Here is a 14879-nt window from a genome sequence, read left to right as displayed (position 1 = left end):
ATAATTTTTGTTGAGGTGGATGAGATTTGAGTAATATTTAGCTTTAGCTGAGGTAAGCATGTGTTTATAAGTTATTAAACTATCACACCATGCTTGATGGAAAACCTCAAGTTTAGTCGCACGCCATTTGCGTTCCAGCTTTCTACATGATAATTTCTGGGCTTTAGTTTCTTCTGTAAACCATGGGGTACGCCTTTTAGGGGCCCTTTTTAGCTTTAGCGGTGCTACAATATCAATGGTGTCGCGCAGGGCGTCATTAAAGTTGTTAGTGAGGTTATCAATAGAGCCCACATAATTTGGGAATGGTGCCATTACCGAAGGCAGTAGGTCAGAAAGAGTCGTCGTTGTGGCAGCATTAATGTTGCGGCTGCTATAGTAGTTATTATTATTATTATTAGTTTGTTGACAATGAGTCAGAACTTCGAATTTTATAAGGTAATGATCGGACATTACTTTAGTGTACGGGAGTATCGTAACTTTAGAGGTGGTGACACCCCTGACAAGCACTAGATCTATCGTATTACCGTTGCGATGCGTGGGTTCATTCATTATTTGTGTAAGACCACAGCTATCAATTATAGTCTGGAGCGCCACGCATGGAGGGTCCGATGGGGTATTCATATGGATATTAAAGTCCCCCATTATGATTATATTGTCGGCGTGCGTCACTAGATCAGCAACAAACTCTGAGAATTCACTGATGAAGTCCGAATAGGGCCCAGGGGGGCGGTAGATAACAGCCAGGTGGAGAGGCAGCGGTGTGACAAACCTCAAAGTGAGCACCTCAAACGACTTATATTTATTATTTAGGTTAGGTGTAAGATTATAGTTTTCATTGTATATTTGTGCGACACCCCCTCCCCTTTTAAGAGGTCGGGCAACATGTGTATTGGTATAGCCAGGAGGAGATGCTTCATTTAGCGCAAAAAAATCGTCTGGTTTGAGCCAGGTCTCGGCGAGATCAACAACGTCAAGTTTGTTGTCTCTAATGACTTCATTAACTAATAGCGTTTTGGAAGATAATGATCTTATGTTTAAAAAGCCCATATTATAGGTAGTGGGCTGTTTTGAGGATTGTTTGTTGAAATTATCCGAAGTAGCAATATTAATAATGTTGCGTTTATTATGCGTATTGCACTTTAAATAGTTTCGACCATATCTAGGAATTGATACGACGGGAATATTCAGATTGTTTGCTTGATGTTGCGATAAACTGAACGCATCATAGTTAGCTACCTCAGTACAATGTATGTCTGCCTCTGACATGGTCACAAAAGAAAAAACATTATGTGAGTTGTGTTTTATTCTAAGAGAATTGCTATGTGTGCAGGGATTATCCAGCCTGACGCCGGCTAGTTCTAGTTTAAATGGCTTCTTACCCGGAGACTCCACGCTTCTTTGGTTAGCGTTTCTCTTTGTTGTTAGCCCAGCTCGGCATCCCCGCTTCTGCTTACGCTCGCACCGCCTATGTCGTCTCCAATGGCGGTCACCGCTAGCACTTGACTCCGCTGCTACAAAGGCCGCTCGATGTAGCCCACGAAGTATTCCCATGCTAGCGAGGAGGTCCACCGTACATGCATCTTTCAGTCTATAACGACCCGATCCATCCACATCCAGAATTGTCTGTCGGTCATATGTGATCACAGAGTGTTCACGCTTTGAGCCAGCCATGAAATTGACAGAATTGACGGGTGTTTTTTGCCAAATCGCTCTACACTCCCAAGAGCGTTAGCAGAGCCGCTGCATTCCCATGCGCCGCCATTTTGTCACTCAATTATGTTATATAATATAAAGTAGTGTAAAGTTCTTACTTATATCTGTCAGTAGACTCACCATGAAAGCGCTAAAACATACCGGTATAGTGAGTTTACATTATTCACCCAAAAAACTTTAGTTATTAGAGTTCCGGTCGGACGGTTTTCCACGGGACACATTTCCGGTGTTGTTGTTTCCGGATGAGGAGATGCTGCTCCGTTATTGATTTAAGTAAAGTCTGAATGTCATTAAAACAGTTAGCTCCATCTTTTGACACTTCTTCAACTCCCGTCCTTGCACGCTACACCGCTACAACAATGTCAACGCTGTCGAAGGTGAGCCACGTAAATAAAACCGCCAACAAAACGGTGCATCCTGAAGCAACTGTCAGAAAGCGGCTTGAAGATGATCTGTAAAACATAATCTATGCAACATTTTGACCAAAGAACCACCGTTCCATGTTATGTAGACCACAAGGAAGTGTATTACATTTATAAAAAATAAATAATAATATGACTCCTATGCGCCTTATATATGAAGAAAGATCAAAAATAGACCATCGGCAGTGCGCTTTATAATCTGGTGCGCCCTATGGTCCGGAAAATACGGTATATATTTTTAACTAGCCTAGGGACAAGTCACCAAGAGGAGAGTGAACATGTTTTTTTAAAAAAAAGCCTTTTCATTGCTGTGCTGTGGAAATAACCTGCTCAAATGAGATCTTAAAACAGGAAAGCATCTCAGACCCCCGAAACGGATGTTGTTTTACTTCTTATACATGCTACTGCTACTGCATGTCAGACAACATCCAGTCCTGCAAGAAAATTGCCTCGCCTTGACACAGGGTCAAAAAGGATGTGATATCGGTCACGCTTTATGGCCATCACGGCACTGTCATGTACTGTCCAGTGCACACACACACACACCCACACACACACACGCATACACACGCATACACGCACACTGTGCACATGTCAACACGCCGAGTGGTTTATTTAAATAATGGACTGAACCGAGCAGCCGTCGAGTCCATATGGTTGCCTGCAGCTTTTCCCTCTCTAATGATGTCATTGGAGAATAAATGTCAGGACTCGCAGGGGAAGAGTCTCACAGAGCCTTTCTACTTTCTTTGGGGAGTTTTGAGCAGCTTCTCCCAGCAGCATTGCGTGCGTATAACAACAGTGATATTTTGGGGTAAACGCGACAGAGCAAGAAGCGAAGGAATTCATTTCCTGCTTTGGAAATGAGGGCAATTATCAACCCTTGTCCAAACTTTTTCCAGCGATACCTTCTGTGCATTGAAGAAACTGAAGCCAGCACAAAGTAGGTCAATCAATAGCCTACATGCTAAGCCAGTGGTGTCCAAAGTGCGGCCCGTGGGTCATTTTCGGCCCGCAGCTCCGATTTTGTTGGCCCGCTGCAGATTGTCAAAAACAAATAAAAATTGAAAAACAGTAAAAATGTAAGAGGGGAAAAAACACTAATGTAATTTGTCAGAATAATTGTATCTAAGTTATCACAAAACTTTGTGTTGCCATGAGTTCCCGGCGAGAAGACAAAAGCTGTCTTTGAACCTACCAAGAAGAAGGCTTGTAAAACTGTGTAGGATGGAAAGCAACATGAAGGTGTTCTGTTTCTTTGATGTATTGTAATCCACAGGAAGATTTTGTCTTGACACGAGAACTACAAAGCGGAGAGAAAGCAGGACATGCCCAAGCTCCAGGCACCTCTTCTTTGAACTGTTTTACAACCTTTTCTTTGAACTGTTTACGACCTTTTCTTTGAACCAACCTTTTCTTTGAACTGTTCTGTAATCAAAAGTGATGGCTGTTTATGACCCCCCTCCCTTAGAAACAGCTGTTGCCATGTAATCAGGGAAAGTCCAAATAAAAGAGGAGGCATACAAACTTTCGTCAGAGCGTGGTGTACCCGCTCCCCTCATTTAGCCAAATTTAATTATGTCTCTGTTTGATTCCTTGCTTCTTGTCTTGTTTAATAGATGTCATCAGTGTTTGAACCTGACATAATTATAAAAGAATGAACTTGTGATACTAATAATTATTAACCTGTAATACAAAGCTGACACAAAGTTTTATTGTTAAATATGTACAGCGTCTGTTTTTAGCATTTATTTTTTATTTTTTTATATATATAATGGCCCCTACATGTTTTAAATTTTCAGTATGCGGCCCTTGGTTGAACAAGTTTGGACACCCCTGTGCTAAGCTATCAGAACAAAGGCTTTAGTGTTATAGGTAACAAAGCAAACTGGTATAATACCCAATCTAACCAACTTGAAATATTTAATTTATTCTTAGGACTACTATTATTTACTAAATGTATTAGTCCACCAACTAAAACATTTTTAGCACACTCTAAAACTGACCATATTTTGCAAAAAATGTCTGCACACATTCATCATGACACGCCGCATGGAAATCATTAATGAGCATATACTGTACATATACTGTACAGCAGACATGGTCAATTATTTTGATTGGTCAGTAAAAATGTGTCTGGAGTGTGTGTGTGTGTGTGGGGGGGGTTGTACGGTATACCTGTACTAGTATAGTACCGCAATACTAATGAATCATATAGAGTACCTAAAGAGTAAAGAGTATCCGTCTTTCCATTTTTTTTAACAGGCATGAAGGTGCGTCGTCGCCACGTAATGACGGGTTCACGAGCAGAGGAGCATGTTCGGCAGCGCACAATCACGGAGTACTTACAAGTAGACAATGTGTGTAGACAGAAAAGGAGAACGGACGCATTTTGGCTTAAAAACAAACGATAAAGATGAAGTTATAACACGGAAACGCCCTCAGGAAGAGGTGCTTTAAGACATGGCTACCTAGCAACTGAAGTCCATCCGCAGTCGGCAGTGTTTTAGCTACTTCTAAATCACTAATCCTCGCCTCCATGGCAACAAATAAAGTAAGTTTCTTACAAGTATCATCCCTGCAGGACGAGGAATAGCTAAACATGCTTCACTACACACCGTTGCTCACCGGCACCAAAATGTAAACAAACGCCATGGGTGGATCTACACCTGACATCCACTGTAATGATACCAACTACAAGAGTGTATCTAGTCGATACTACTATGATTACATCAATTTTTTTTAGCATCACAAAATCTTTTTACATTTTTTTAAATTCATATTATGTTTATAAACTCAGGAAATGTGTACTTGGATATGACCAATGTATGATCCTGTAACGACTTGGTATCGGATTAATATTCAAATTCGTAGTATCATCCAAAACTAATGTAAAGCATCCAAACAACAGAAGAATAAGTGATTACCTGTATTACATTTTAACAGAAGTGTAGATAGAACATGTTAAAAGAGAAAGTAAGCAGATATTAACAGTAAATGACCAAGTAGATTATTATTTCATTTTCCACCCCTTGTCCTTAATAATTTTGGCAAAATATATAGTAATAATAATATATTATTATATAATAATAATATACTTACTTACTACTAAAAGACAAGTTGTCTTGTATGTTCACTATTTTATTTAAGGACAAACTTGCAATAAGAAACATATGTTTAATATACCGTAAGATTTTTTGTTAAAATAAAGCCAATAATGCCATTTTTGTGGTCCCCTTAATTTAGAAAAGTATCGAAAAGTATCTAAATACTGGTATCGGGACAACCCTAGTTTGTGTACATATATATATATATATATATATATATATATATATATATATATATATATATATATATATACATACATAAATATACGTTAGGTCAGGAAAAAAACGCAGTGGCTATTTCATCCCTACAAGCCTGTTTGCTCTTCAGGGGATTTCAGGAAAATCCCCTGAAGAGCAAACAGTATAACATATATAACGTATATTTCGCTCTACCCTGGTATTGAGCAATGTATAACGGATAAACTACAGAAACCTCGACTATATACTGTACATATATATATATATATATATATATATATATATATATATATATATATATATATATATATATATATATATATATATATATATATATATATACATCCATTTTCAACCGGTTGTCCCTCTTGGGGTCGCGGGGGGTGCTGGAGCCTATCCACCTCATCACAGGGCCAACACAGATAGACAGACAACATTCACACTCATATTCACACACTAGGGCCAATTTAGTGTTGCCAAGCAACCTATCCCCAGGTGCATGTCTTTGGAGGTGGGAGGAAGCCGGAGTACCCGGAGGGAACCTACGCAATAAGTTTATTTGTTTTGTTTTTTTCTAATCAGTCTGACCTAAGTCGTGATAAAAATATTTGTGATTAACACATTTTTTCATAACATTTCACAAGTATTTATTCAGTTAAACTGTAAGTACACACTAAAAAATGCTGGGTTATTTTGATAACCCAATTTATAAGTTGCGAGTGTTTTTTAAATTTTGGAGTTATTTTTATGAAGAGCAATCCATTTTTCGGGTTATAAGGGTATTATTTTAACTCAATTTCTGGGTTTTCAAAACTATGAACCATTTTGGGGTTGTTTTTCAATGAGTAACATATTTTTGGGTAAAAGGCTTTTTTTTAATTAAAAAGGTACTTTTTTCTTGAAGGGAAGTTTATTATGGATTATTCTCATTAACATTATTTACAATCACACATCTTATGTACATGAAAATATTTGAGCATGCTGTATAGAACTACTATGACCATACACGGCAATTCTTGTAAAAAAAAAAATGTCACTCATATCTTGCCTTTGAGTATATTTTAATGGAATAAAAAAAAAAGTATCAGTAGTTAGGAAGGAGTAGGAAAAACCAGCAGTAAAATGTACAGTATATTTTTTAACCAACTATTGGTTCAAGGAGAGCTAATTCGCGCAACCCAATAGTTGGGTTGGGAATAACCCAACATTGTAGTGAGCATAACTCAGCTTTTGTGTTAAATAAATTCAACCCAACAGTTGGGTTATGAATCAACCAACATTGAGTTAGCATAACTCAAAATGTGGCTTAAATAATTCAACCCAATAGTTTGGTTGGGAATAACCCAACATTAAGTTATCATAACTCAACGTTTGGGTTAAATAATTCAACTCAATAGTTTGGCTGGGAATAACCCAACATTAAGTTATCATAACTCAACTTTTGGGTTGAATAATTCAACCCAATAGTTTGGCTGGGAATAACCCAACATTAAGTTATCATAACTAAATTTTTGGGTTAAATAATTCAACCCAATAGTTTGGGTGGGAATAACCCAACATTGAGTTAGCATAACTCAACTTTTGGGTTAAATAATTCAACCTAATAGTTTGGCTGGGAATAACCCAACATTAACTTATCATAACTCAACTTTTGGGTTAAATAATTCAACCCAATAGTTTGGGTGGGAATAACCCAACATTAAGTTATCATAACTCAACTTTTGGGTTAAATAATTCAACCCAATAGTTTGGTTGGGAATAACCCAACATTAAGTTATCATAACTCAACTTTTGGGTTAAATAATTCAACCCAATAGTTTGGTTGGGAATAACCCAACATTGAGTTAGAATACCTCAACTTTTGGGTTAAATAATTCAACGCAATAGTTTGGCTGGGAATAACCCAACATTAAGTTATCATAACTCAACTTATTGAGACGGCGAAGTGGGAGAAGACGACAGCAGTGAGGCAGTGACGTTGTTAGCTGTCAGCGTCTTTATTGACAGCAATTTATGTGCGTGAGGTGTGTGATTAATCCAAAGATATGTATGTTAGAATAATTATGTATATATTATCACACAACTCTTATGCTTAAGGGCCGTTGCTATAGTTATTGTTTATTGTTTATTGTTTATTGAATGGATCCCCATTAGCTGACACCAAGGCGACTGCTAGTCTTCCTGGGGTCCAGTTATTATCAATTGTGCTGAAGTTGTTATTTTTCTATCTGTGCAAAGCCAGTCTCGTATCAGTGTTTGTTTCCAGAATCGGCCTGCTGACTGCCAAGGCCGAACATTGAGTGCCGTGACGCAGACAGAGCAGAGACAGGGCGATATCACGAATATCAATACATTTGCATTTCATTAATAATCATATGTTGTGTCTAACTGGAGCTGTCGAGATGACCCTTCCCTCAGCGACAGCTTCAGTGATGTAACCAGGGACCTCCCAAATAAATAGAGGAAGCACGTGGGCTGGACTTTAGAATGTAGTTTGGATCTGTAACTAGAGTACAGCCCAAATAACGTCTCTCCTCAATTGAGCCAAATTTAACTCTGTCTCTACATGATTCCTTGCTTCTCGTCTGTTTAATAGATGTCATCAGTGTTTGAACCTGACAATGTAGTATGACCATGTGTAGTAATTATATGAGCGTGGTTACCAGAGGGTGTTGATCGAGGCGGAAGTCCAAAGAGGGCAGAGCAGGCTCGTAAGTCGGAAACAAGCGTGAGGTCGAAATCCAGAGAGGCAAGAGGAGATCCAGAGGGGGTCCAGGAAGACGAGACACACATCTCGACGACGAGGAAGGGCGACGGGAAGCTGGAGGACGACACATCACGAGAGATAGAGAACACGACGGGGATGGGACACAGGGAGAGAGGTAGCACATGCGAGAAGGTTGGAGACGTGTTGGCTTACTGTACGGGTACGAGAAGCTACGTTCTGGCACTGGATCTCAAGACGTGATAAGCTGGTTGCTCATCACGGGCAGGTGTGTTGATTGCTGATCGCATCCGAGGGGGAACGTCCGAACGCTCAGCAGAGCGCACAGCAGGTGTGACCCATAACACATATTGGTTAAAAAATGTAACGCAAAAGTTGGGTTGAAAAAATTAACCCAAAATGTTGAGTTAAAAATAACTCAAATAAGGTGTTCGTCTTTTTCTGAACCAGCAGTTGGGTTAAAATTGGGTTATTTTTTAACCCAAAATTTTTTTTGTGTGTAGTAAAAATGTTAATATTTGAGTGGGGCCCAACGACCTCTGTAGAGGAAAAGTTGGGCAGAGATGGTTAAAAAGGTGAAAAACCCCTGATCTAATGGATGGTAAATAGAATCCAGTATAAGAAGACATGTGATAAAGAGGTGAGACAAAGCCAGAGGAAGGCTGACTAGCTAAGATGTAAAAAAAAAAAGAAAAGAAAAAAAACAGAGAGCGACCAACAAAGTACATCGCAGGTGATTTGGAAGGAGTATAGCAAGAGGTGAAAGACAAAGAATCACACAAAGTTGGCGGAAAAGAATCCACAATTCACGCGGGACCAGTACTGTTCTTTGTAGTCCAGTATAGTGGAGGAACTGTGTGTGTGCGTGTAAAAGTGAGAGTGTGTGTTTGCGTGTGTGTGTGTGTGTGCATATGCGTGTGCAAGTGTGTGAATGTGCCGCCTTGTTAACTGCAGACAACCTCCCGGCACTTTATGTCAAATCAACATTGTTTTAATCGGGTATGCACACGAGGCCTCTCTTCACAGCGTGTTTCACCCCATTTAGTTTTGAATTTTTTTTTTTTTTTTTTTTTTTGCATGGACGGCCCGGCGTGAGACGTTTGCCTGGGTGCATTTAAAATGAGCCAAAGAATATGTTGTCCACGCTTCGCGCTTTTTATATTTGCCGGCTCATTTAAGGACATGAACGCACGCATGTGTAGCTCTGAGAAGCTCGGAATAGCAGGTTTACCGCTACGGAGGTAGCAAATAGCTCAAAATTAAGCCAACCGTACTTAATAGCCGATATCTGCTTTTGCCGTGAAAGAAAAGTTGATTTTAAGAAGAAAAAAATCATCATGAAGGCTGAGAGTGTATCACTATTTAATAGGCATTTTGGTTGTCAGGTGCTTTTTTAAGGGAGCCAATTATTCAGCTAAGGTGGCACAAGGTGGGGCTAAAATCTCATTAGAGTGGCCCCGCTTCCTATCATTACCATACATTTACACACTCTGACAGCCGCTACACTGTAAGGTCTGCCAGACGTCCATTAGTCTCACGAGCCAATGAAAATAACTCCCCTTTTTTTAGGCGGGGAAACGAGTCTGTAGGCAAGTATCGCTTCTTGTCTCATTTATTATTTAGGGAGTTAGTACGGCGGCTGATTGGTAACACTGGGGATTAGGTTGAGAATGGATTAGGGTTGTACAGTTAATTAATATCGTATATGTAATACGTCCCCGCTGAAAACCAACATCGTGCACTCCTCCCTCATGCCCCATCTTCACAAACAGCCGCAATTACCAAACTCCTAAAATATCCTGCTGCAAACCCCTGAAAATTGGATTATGATTGTCTTTTTCGGATTGCACATCAAGCATGAAGCATATAATGCAAGGTCTACTGCCAAACAACATTCTAATACTGTGGTGCCTCGGTTTTTGTTCCGTAATACACAAACAGGTACAGTTTATATTCCAACGAAAACAAAATCTTACAAAAACCAAAATAATGATTTCCATAAGAAATGATGTAAATCGAATGATTCCGCTGCAGACACCTACAAATACCATACCATAAAATGTTTCATCTTCATTATGCTTTCAGTGGGCTTACAAGCTTGACGGCGCACATCTCCTCTCAAAGCTCTTGACTTCCAGCCGAAGACCACAATTTTAACGTGGATCTTGTCACGGCGTGGTCTCGAACCCACAATTCTCCCGCAGCAAGTTTCTCCAGCACTCGTGTTGGCAGCACGCCAGGACACGCCCCCGCACGCGGCAGTCACTTCACGCCCACGCAAAGGCAAAGCCGCAGACTATCAGCAATCAACGCACCTGGAGGTAATCAAGACTGCAGCATTAAGACCAGTGAACCCTTGGAGCCTACGCCGGAACGTCGATAACTTCCCTCCTGTGTTCTCGCTCTCTTCTCGTCCTCTTTGTTCCCTGGTCTCATGTCCCTTGTTCTTGTGCCCCCCCCCCCCTATCATCACCCTCCCCACCAATGCCAGCACTTCATTAAAGGAGTTAAAGGACTCAAAGGACTCCAATGACATCACAGGACTCCAAAAACTTCATAAGACTGTAAAGACCCTCTCCATCAAAGAAGAGGATGTACGCCGGCAGTTCTTGAAGCTGAATACGCGGAAGGCCCCCGGGCCGGATGGTGTCTCCCCCTCCACTCTCAGACACTGTGCGGACCAGCTGGCTCCTGTCTTCACTGACATTTTTAACACCTCTCTGGAGCTATGCCGCGTGCCGTCCTGCTTTAAGACCTCTACCATTGTCCCGGTCACAGGACTAAATGACTACAGGCCGGTTGCGCTGACGTCTGTGGTCATGAAGTCCTTTGAGCGCTTGGTCCTGCCCCACCTCAAGGACATCACCGCCCCCCTCTTGGACCCACTGCAGTTCGCCTACAGAGCCAACAGGTCTGTGGATGATGCAGTGAACCTGGCCCTCCACTTCATCCTGGAGCATCTGGACTCCCCAGGAACCTACGCTAGGATCCTGTTTGTGGACTTCAGCTCTGCCTTCAACACCATCCTCCCTGGACTGCTACGAGACAAGCTCTACCAGCTCAGCGTGCCCGACTCCCTCTGCAGTTGGATTAATGACTTCCTGACAGACCGAAGACAGCACTTACGGCTGGGGAAGATTGTCTCGGACAGTCGAACCACAAACACTGGTACTCCTCAGGGCTGTGTACTCTCCCCCTGGCTCTTCTCCCTGTATACAAACTGCTGCACCTCCAGTCACCAATCCGTAAAACTGCTCAAGTTTGCGGATGACACCACCCTCATCGGGCTCATCTCGAATGGCAATGAGTCCGCCTCCAGGAGACAGGTGGACCGGCTGACGTCCTGGTGCAGCCTCAACAACCTGGAGCTGAACGCCCAGAAAACAGTGGAGATGATCATGGACTTCAGGAAAGTCACAGCCCCACCATCCCCCTTCACCCTGATTGACTCTCCCACCCCCGTTCCCATTGTGGACTCCTTCCGTTTCTTGGGCACCACCATCACCCAGGACCTCAAGTGGGAGCTGACCATCAGCTCCCTCATCAAGAAGGCCCAGCAGAGGATGTACTTCCTGCGGCAGCTGAGGAAACTTAAGGTGCCGACCGAGATGCTGGTGCACTTTTACTCAGCCATCACAGAGTCCATCCTGACCTCCTCCATCACAGTGTGGTTCCCCGGCGCCACAGTCCAGGATAAGAATAGACTGCAGCGCATCGTACGTGCTGCTGAGAAGGTGATTGGCTGCAAGCTCCCATCCCTCCAGGACTTGTTCTCCTCCAGGACCAGGAGGCGTGTGGGTCGGATCACAGCTGACTCTTCTCACCCTGGACACACACTATTCTCTCCTCTCCCCTCAGGCAGGAGACTACGCTCCATCCAGACCCACACCTCCCGCCACCTGAACAGTTTTTCCCCTCGGCCATTAGGCAAATGAACAATAACTCCTAACAGCAGCTCCTTGAATTCCTTGAATTCTTTCTAAGTCTATCTGATAGCTCAGTTACAGCTCTTTTTATTACCAAATATGTGTTATATGTGTTTTATGTCGCACGTTTGCACCAAGGAAAATTCCTAGTTTGTGAACCCGTTCTCAAACAATGGGGATAAAAATATTCTGATTCTGATTCTGATTCTGATTCTGATTCTGATTCTGATTCTTCCTGCAGTATCCATCCTGTTCCGTGTGCTCGAGCTCTGTACCTCGACCTCCCTCCGGACTTTGGACTGCCGCCTTTCGATACTCGACCCCCGCTTGGACACGTACCTCGTCGCTTCTCTCCTGCTCCCGACCACCTGTCTGCCTACAGACCCCCTCTTTGCCTCGCCCTCCTGGACTGCTGAAAGATTCATCCAACACGCACTTACAACATCTCTTGGTGATATTCACATGGTTAATATCACACATAGTCCTGCAACAAACACTTAAATTAGCATACACCTCCCACACATTAATCAAAGGTTGCAATAAACCTGGTAACCTGATATTCCTGGTGGTGTCACCTCCGTCCACCCCTCACGTACATAACAGATGCCCCTCGGTCCATTCATTTAGGTTTTGAGTCTTCTCGAGACACCTGGTCGTTGGTTGCCTTCGGCACTCATCCTGTCACGGTGCGGGCTCGAACCCGCTTTTCATCGGCAGCTAGTTCTGCCAGCACCTCCGTTGGCAGCACTCCAGAACACGCCCCTGCTCGCGCTGGGCGCATCACACCGGCAAAGCTGCAAGCAATCTACAATCAGCGCACCTGGGACTAGTCATAACAAGCAGTATAAAGACCAGCGGACCCGAGGAGCCTGTGCCGGAACGTAGTTCACTCTCAGTAGTAAGCATCTCATCTCTGGCTTCCCTCCCACGTACTTGCTCTCCTTGTTACTTCCTCATTCCCGTGTCATGTCCTTTGTGCTCCCCGCATTATCCTTCCTGTTCCCCGTGATCGAGCTGTGTGCCTCGACTCCTCTCTTTTTTTTGGACTGCCTCCCTCGATCCTCGACCCCTGCTTGGACACGGACCCCGTTGCTTCTCTCCAGCCCCCGACAACTTGCTTGCCCACGGACTACCTCCTTGCTTTGCCCCTCTGGAATGACAAAGGATTCATCCAACACACACTTACAACAAACCCTGGTAATATTTACATTGTTAATTCTACACATCGTTTTGCACCAAACACTTAGAGTAGCATACACCTCCCACACACTCATCAAAGGTTTAAATAAACCTGTTAACCTGATCCTGGTTGTGGTGTCGTCTCCTTCCCCCGCTTTACGTAACACATCCGCCCCGTAGTGCAGTGAAGACACTACAGCCCACCAGCTGAAGCGGTTTACTGGGGTGTGGCGCCTGGAGCCAGCATGTGAGAGTTGGAGGGTGGGTGAGGACCAGTGACGCCCGTCCTCCCTGAGGGAGCAGCTGCCGGACGCCAAAGGTACTACCTCTACCCAGGAACCCCCACACCCTTAAATTAGCTTGGTCCGGCCACACATGCCACCACGACAAAATTGCCAACAATACTCCATTACTGCATATTAACCAAGAGTTTGCAACATTGTTATTGTGAGAGCTAATGCCGGGGAACTAATTTTAGAAACAAGGAGGTCTTGATCACGGATGTTACATAGCTACCGCAGCTGTCTACTGAGCTGCTGCATCGCCTGTGAGTTGGTAAAAGTTTGTGCCAAATTATAAATCATGGCTCGCCGTCAGCATCCCAATGAAAGCAGACATTGTACTGTAAGAGCCTGATTTACTAAGATCCAAACACCATGCGGCAAACAGCATGTGTGATCTATAAAACTGTGTACTATTAGTGGCCATGTTGCGTGTGATTTATAAACACGATGTGTGCAATTGAAGAGTGGTCCTTATTTAAATGAGGGTTTTGCGTGTACTAGGGTTGTATGGTATACCGGTATTAGTATAGTACCGCAATACTAATGAATCATATTCGGTACTATACCACCTCCAAAAAGTACACACACATGCATACTCAGACTCCCAAATTGCAACACGGAACGACACAGGAGGTCCTTCATACCGACAGCCATCAGACTGTATAATGCATATGTTCCTTGACTGCACTTAAATGTAGAGTATATGAAGAAAATATTTATATTATTTATATATTATATATATAATATATTATATATATTATATTATTTATTATTATTACTGTCTATTGTGAGCGAACTGTGGTGCTGAATTTCCCCCCGGGATCAATAAAATAAAGTACTTTCTATACACACACCCAAATTTGTGGTATCATCCTAAACTAATGTAAAGCATGAAAACAACAGAAAAATAAGTGATTTTTAAATTTTAACAGACGTGTAGATAGAACATGTTAAAAGAGAAAGTAAGCAGATATTAACAGTAAATGAACAAGTAGATTAATAATTCATTTTCTACTACTTGTCCTTAATAATTTTGACAAAATAATAGAATGGAAAATGACACAATATGTTACTGCATAATTCAGCAGCTAAATTAGGAGCCTTTGTTTGCTTATTTACTACTAAAATACAAGTTATCTTGTATGTTCACTATTTTATTTAAGGACAAACTTGCAATAACAAACATATGTTTAATGTACCGTAAGATTTTTTGTTAAAATAAAGCCAATAATAAAAAAATGTGTGGTCCCCTTTATTAGAAAGTATCGAAAAGTGCTGAAAAGTATTGATTTACATTTTGGTACAAAAATGTTGGCATCGGGACA

General features: G+C 42.1%; 1 protein-coding gene across 3 annotated transcripts in view; it reads right to left on the bottom strand.

The window, feature by feature from the left end:
- ncanb (neurocan b) overlaps positions 1 to 10581 on the bottom strand; it is a 567283-nt gene extending 556702 nt beyond the window's left edge. Inside the window, exon 1 of one of the 3 annotated variants that reach the window (XM_062039081.1) lies at positions 10481 to 10581. The gene's annotated coding sequence lies outside the window, so the exon portion shown is untranslated. Of the gene's footprint in view, positions 1 to 10259; positions 10337 to 10480 lie in introns of those variants that run through there. The other 2 variants (XM_062039087.1, XM_062039082.1) reach the window with 2 other exon arrangements.
- Positions 10582 to 14879: the final 4298 nt, after the last annotated feature.

Source organism: Entelurus aequoreus, linkage group LG27 (assembly GCF_033978785.1).
Source record: "Entelurus aequoreus isolate RoL-2023_Sb linkage group LG27, RoL_Eaeq_v1.1, whole genome shotgun sequence".
NCBI classification, from domain to species: Eukaryota; Metazoa; Chordata; class Actinopteri; order Syngnathiformes; family Syngnathidae; genus Entelurus; species Entelurus aequoreus.
Note: the sequence above shows the minus strand (reverse complement) of the source record. Positions and strands in the feature narration are given on the sequence as shown.